This window comes from Ambystoma mexicanum, chromosome 12 (assembly GCF_040938575.1).
Source record: "Ambystoma mexicanum isolate Mex_15411 chromosome 12, UKY_AmexF1_1, whole genome shotgun sequence".
NCBI classification, from domain to species: domain Eukaryota; kingdom Metazoa; phylum Chordata; class Amphibia; order Caudata; family Ambystomatidae; genus Ambystoma; species Ambystoma mexicanum.
In genome coordinates this window covers 477,210,180-477,216,514 of record NC_090936.1, presented here as the reverse complement: position 1 = coordinate 477,216,514, position 6,335 = coordinate 477,210,180, and the positions used below count along the sequence as shown (strand labels likewise).

The window sequence follows — 6,335 nt, the reverse complement described above, 5'->3', positions numbered from 1 at the left end:
GCGGGAGGGCCCGAGGGGACTGGAAGAGGGATTGGGGAGGGATGGAGGGGAAGACACGGGGCTCGAGGTGGCCTGGGGGGCGGGGGGGCTCGAGGGCACTGGAAGAGGGAGTGGGGAGGGATGGAGGGGAAGACACGGGGCTCGAGGTGGCCTGGGGGGCGGGAGGGCCCGAGGGGACTGGAAGAGGGATTGGGGAGGGATGGAGGGGAAGACACGGGGCTCGAGGTGGCCTGGGGGGCGGGGGGGCTCGAGGGCACTGGAAGAGGGAGTGGGGAGGGATGGAGGGGAAGACACGGGGCTCGAGGTGGCCTGGGGGGCGGGGGGGCCCGAGGGCACTGGAAGAGGGAGTGGGGAGGGATGGAGGGGAAGACACAGGGCTCGAGGTGGCCTGGGGGCGGGGGGGGCTCGAGGGCACTGGAAGAGGGAGTGGGGAGGGATGGAGGGGAAGGCACGGGGCTCGAGGTGGCCTGGGGGGTGGGGGGGCTCGAGGGCACTGGAAGAGGGAGTGGGGAGGGATGGAGGGGAAGACACGGGGCTCGCGGTGGCCTGGGGGTGGGGGGGCTCGAGGGCACTGGAAGAGGGAGTGGGGACTGATGGAGGCGGAAAACACGGGCTCAAGGGGTTCTGGTCACACACTCACCGGCAAGGCTCCCTCTGTAAACAGAGCGCGATGGCCACGGGCGGGCCGCTAGACCCGGAAGGCAGAGCGGATGGCCCAATCACAGTGCGGGGCGGGCTGGGAGGCGGGCTGGGAAGCGGGAGGGCCCGAGGGGACTGGAAGAGGGATTGGGGAGGGATGGAGGGGAAGACACGGGGCTCGAGGTGGCCTGGGGGGCGGGGGGGCTCGAGGGCACTGGAAGAGGGAGTGGGGAGGGATGGAGGGGAAGACACGGGGCTCGAGGTGGCCTGGGGGGCGGGGGGGCCCGAGGGGACTGGAAGAGGGAGTGGGGAGGGATGGAGGGGAAGACACGGGGCTCGAGGTGGCCTGGGGGGCGGGGGGGGCTCGAGGGCACTGGAAGAGGGAGTGGGAGGGATGGAGGGGAAGACACGGGGCTCGAGGTGGCCTGGGGGGCGGGGGGCTTGAGGGCACTGGAAGAGGGAGTGGGGAGGGATGGAGGGGAAGACACGGGGCTCGAGGTGGCCTGGGGGGCAGGGGGGCTCGAGAGCACTGGAAGAGGGAGTGGGGACGGATGGAGGCGGAAAACACGGGCTCAAGGGGTTCTGGTCACACACTCACCGGCAAGGCTCCCTCTGTAAACAGAGCGCGATGGCCACGGGCGGGCCGCTAGACCCGGAAGGCAGAGCGGATGGCCCAATCACAGTGCGGGGCGGGCTGGGAGGCGGGAGGGCCCGAGGGCACTGGAAGAGGGATTGGGGAGGGATGGAGGGGAAGACACGGGGCTCGAGGTGGCCTGGGGGGCGGGGGGGCTCGAAGGCACTGGAAGAGGGAGTGGGGAGGGATGGAGGGGAAGACACAGGGCTCGAGGTGGCCTGGGGGGTGGGGGGGCCCGAGGGGACTGGAAGAGGGAGTGGGGGAGGGGACTGGAAGAGGGAGTGGGGAGGGGGCGGGGGGGCCCGAGGGGACTGGAAGAGGGAGTGGGGAGGGATGGAGGGGAAGACACAGGGCTCGAGGTGGCCTGGGGGGCGGGGGGGGCTCGAGGGCACTGGAAGAGGGAGTGGGGAGGGATGGAGGGGAAGACACGGGGCTCGAGGTGGCCTGGGGCGCGGGGGGGCTCGAGGGCACTGGAAGAGGGAGTGGGGACAGATGGAGGCGGAAAACATGGGCTCAAGGGGTTCTGGTCACACACTAACCGGCAAGGCTACCTCTGTAAACAGAGCGCGATGGCCACGGGCGGGCCGCTAGACCCGGAAGGCAGAGCGGATGGCCCAATCACAGTGCGGGGCGGGCTGGGAGGCGGGCTGGGAGGCGGGAGGGCCCGAGGGGACTGGAAGAGGGATTGGGGAGGGATGGAGGGGAAGACACGGGGCTCGAGGTGGCCTGGGGGGCAGGGGGGCTCGAGGGCACTGGAAGAGGGAGTGGGGAGGGATGGAGGGGAAGACAAGGGGCTCGAGGTGGCCTGGGGGGTGGGGGGGCCCGAGGGCACTGGAAGAGGGAGTGGGGAGGGATGGAGGGGAAGACACGGGGCTCGAGGTGGCCTGGGGGCGGGGGGGGCTCGAGGGCACTGGAAGAGGGAGTGGGGAGGGATGGAGGGGAAGGCACAGGGCTCGAGGTGGCCTGGGGGGCAGGGGGGCTTGAGGGCACTGGAAGAGGGAGTGGGGACGGATGGAGGCGGAAAACACGGGCTCAAGGGGTTCTGGTCACACACTCACCGGCAAGGCTCCCTCTGTAAAGGAAGCGAGAGTTGAAGGTATTTTGGCCCAAGGCCCCAGAAGGCCTTGTGGACAATACAGAGGGTTTTGAACTTAATCCTCGCACCCACTGGGAGCCAGTGCAGTGATTTCAGTCCTGGAGAGATACGGTCCTTGGGCTTGAGGCCAAGGACAAGTCTCGCAGTCCTGTTCTGGATGAGTTGCAAAGGGCGAAGAGTAGAGGCAGGAAGATTTAGATAGAGGCTGTTACAGTAGTCCAGCTTTGAGAGAACCAGGGCTCTGGAGACAGTGAGCTTCTGGGGGAAGGAGAGGAAAGGAAGGATCCCTCTGAGGAGGTGTAGCTGGTAGTGTGACTTCTTAGAGACGTCAGATAGGTGTGGAGAGAAAGAGAGTGTGGAGTCGAAGATGACCCCAAGGTTTTTTGCCTTGCAGGTAGGCACAGGAAGAGGGCCAAGGGAGGCCGGCCAGAGAGCTGCAGGGAAGGAGGGAGTGGGTGTGCCGATAAGTAGAATCTCAGTCTTACTGGCATTAAGGCAAAGGTCGTTGGCGGCACACCATTCCTGGATAGCAGAGAGACAGTCAGAGATGAGGGAAGGGAAAGAGGAGGCCGAGGGTAGCCTGAAAATGAGCTGGGTATCATCCGCGTAGCACTGAAAGTAGGGACAGAGAGCGGCTATGCGTTGAGCAAGAAGTGCCTGATATTGTATGAACAGCCAGGGGGAGAGGTTAGAACCCTGGGGGACACCACAGGTAGAGAAAAAGATGTCAGAGAGGAAGGAACCCAGTTGGACCTGGGAGGGTCGATTGGAGAGGAAGGAGGTCAGCCACGCCAGCGCCTGACCAGTGATACCCAGGTTATCACGGAGACGGTTGAGCAGGATGGTGTGGTTGACAGTGTCAAAGGCAGAAGAGAGGTCGAGCAAAATGAGAACACAAGGGGTGTTAGAGTCAAGGTTAGAGAGCAGGTCCTCACGGATGTTCAGGAGAGCAGTTTCCGTGCTTCTGGCAGCTCTGAAGCCAGACTGGTGGTCATGAAGACTCCCAACAGATTCAGCATGGAGATTAAGTTGGGAGATGGCCAGTTTCTCAAGGAGCTTGCCCAGGAAGGGAGTGATAGAGATTGGGCGATAGTTAGCTGGGCAGGAGGGGTCGGAGGAGGGTTTCTTAAGAAGGGGGTGCACAAGGGAGTGCTTGAGGGGGGAAGGGAAGACTCCTGAGGCGAAGGAGTGATTGCAGAAGTCAGCCAGGGCAGGAGCCAGGGAGTGTGACAAGGTTTCTGATAAATTCACCAGTTTTTAAGTCCCAAAGTTTTACAGTTCCATCATCCGAGCTGGTGATTACAAAGTTCTTGTTAAATTGTAAACAGGTCACAACGCTTTGATGCTTGTTGGGTCCTTGCAACGTCTGTAAACACTGTCCCGTTTTAATGCCCCAGATCTTGACAGTGGAATCAGCATTGCCAGAAACGAGGATGTTGTCCTTGAGTTCCATGCCACTCGTTAACGACTGGTGTCCTGTCAACGTGTGAATGCAATTCCCCGTCTCCACGTCCCAAACTCGAATAGAAGTGTCAAGGGACCCACTCACGACATGGATACCATCAAACTGTAAAGAATACACTCTGTTGGTATGGCCTTGCAGTGTATGTAAACGGGTCTCTGTCTCTGGGTCCCAAACTTTGACCATGAAATCATAAGCACAACTGACCACTCTCCTGCCGTCATACTGAACGCACCGCACTGCTGTTACGTGACCTATCAGAACGTGCACGCACTGGCCTGTTTCAATGTCCCAAACACGAAGCGTGGCATCTCTTGACCCACTGACAACTCTTTTTTCGTGGAGGTGCACACAGCGAACTGTGGAGGTATGCCCGTATAACGTGTGTATACATTCTCCAGTCTCTGCATGCCATACTTTAAGTGTGCGATCCGTGGAGCCACTGATTATGATGCTGTCTCTCATCTAGGATGACCACACACCACCTGTATGACCCACTAACGTCCGTAAGCACTTGCCTGTAATTGCTGACCAAATTTTTAACGTGTTGTCATCAGAACCACAAACTATTCGGTTTCCACAGAACTGTAGGCACGTTATCACATGATCGTCATGCCCCTTGAGTACCTTGGGAGACTTGAGCTCTCCTCGCCGCCAGTTGGTATCAACAGGGGTGGACTGGCCTATAGGGAACCCTGGAGATTTCCCGGTGGGCCTCTGCACCCTGGGCCTCTTTTGTGTGGTATTTCCAAATTTTCTCATAGGAAAAGCATTGGGCTTGCTGAAAATGTGTCATATAGGGCCACTTTGAACTTTATTTCCAGGGCCTCTTTTGGTCCCCAGTAATTATTTCTAGGGCCTCTTTTAGTTCCCAGTCCACCTCTGGGTATCAATCCGGTGCTGCCGGATGTACGCGCACTTCCAGGGACTGTGCGTGAAACCAGGCTTAATCACTTTTCTTCTTTTTATATGCAACGGTTCATCGATACCATCCTCCTTGCATTTCTCTCTCCAGAGAAGCTTATCTTCCGCTAGAATTCTCCAGTAGCGACACGTCTGTGCTGCCTGCAGCAGGTCCTTGGGTTCCAGGAATGAAAGTACATACAATGCCATCTCTTTGGGAAGCAAGGTATTGAAGTCTCTCTGAAACTGAGGCTCAATCACTTGCATCATATGCTTCACTTGCATTGGTTCACAACTGTCAATAAGTTCATCTAAAGCAAGCAACTTTTCTGGCTCACTCCAGCTCTGAAATATTTTGAGCCATTCCTGAAGTCCTGCAGGTGGCTGGACGGATGTTATCCGACGGCGCTGTTGACCTTGGCCATTGGCTGCTCTTAAATCCCCAAAGGTTGTTGGCGTGGCTGAGCATGGCACCAACCCTGCCGTACTGGTGTACTCCGAACCTTTGCAGGGTTTCTTTCCCAAAGAGAAAGAACGGACCTCCGAGCCATGGTCCAACTTTCTCTTCATCTTTGTTTTTGTGTAGGAAAGGGGTGGTTGCTGGTGAATGGGTAAGCTCATGGTGGTTTTAGAGTTCGAGAGACAGTCACCATTTGTGTGTGCATCCTCCCTGCCACTGTCCTCAGAATGTTCAAAGTTATCACTGTCTTGGTCCATTTCCTCCTCCTCCTCCTCCTCACCACAAGCATGTTCTACCTCATCTTCTCGATTACCTGTTGGCCCGTCGTCATCCACCGAGATGAAGCGGTTGTTATTCTCTTCCACGCGCTCTTGCGGTGGGTCGGGCCTCTCATGGTGGAGTGGGCTAACGCGGTCTCCATTCCTAGCAACGTGCGCCCCTTCCTGGTGCCTGTGCTGCTGCTCTTCCTCTTCCAGCACTCTATTCATCTGCTCCTCATCCACTTGGTTGGACGACGCATTACCCCTGACCGAGCCCCCAGTTCGACGCCTCTTGCTGCCCACAGAGAGCAAGTCGTGATTCGAAGTTTCGAAGTTTAGCAAATGTTTTTAAGAACAAAGTTATTTTATAGCAATGTTATCCTGGTGATACAGCCACATTATCCACTAAACTCCTTTTATTAATTTTTTTAATTTTTCTTTTGCAAGATCGGGTTAGATATCCAAGGATTCAGTGTCATTTGAGTCTATATACAACATTTTCTCAGAGAGATTCATTTAGGACTGCATTGTTTCTTTTCAGCTTCCAGTTGGCCATGTTACAATGTATTTAAAATTCTTCTAATTTGGTTCATGTTGTTGGTTACCCTGTTCTCCCCCCACAATATGCACACCTCCATCTGAAATTGTCAATCTGTAGATTAAATGCTGGTTGTCCATGTCCCCTCTACAATTGACAGATGTTGCAGACGGATGACCAAAGCCATGTTGAGCTTAATCAGTAACACACATCTGTAAAACCAATACATGTTTTCTTAACAAGTAGTAGTGGAGACCCAAGTCAATCCATGGACAACCTATTAAAACCAAGTTTTAAACTTTTTGTACCCTATGTAGCTGTCTATTGTGATCAATTTCAACAT

General features: G+C 57.0%; 1 pseudogene; it reads right to left on the bottom strand.

Moving 5' to 3' along the window:
* Positions 1–3,570: 3,570 nt before the first annotated feature.
* LOC138514498 (F-box/WD repeat-containing protein 7-like) lies at positions 3,571–5,451 on the bottom strand (annotated as a pseudogene).
* Positions 5,452–6,335: the final 884 nt, after the last annotated feature.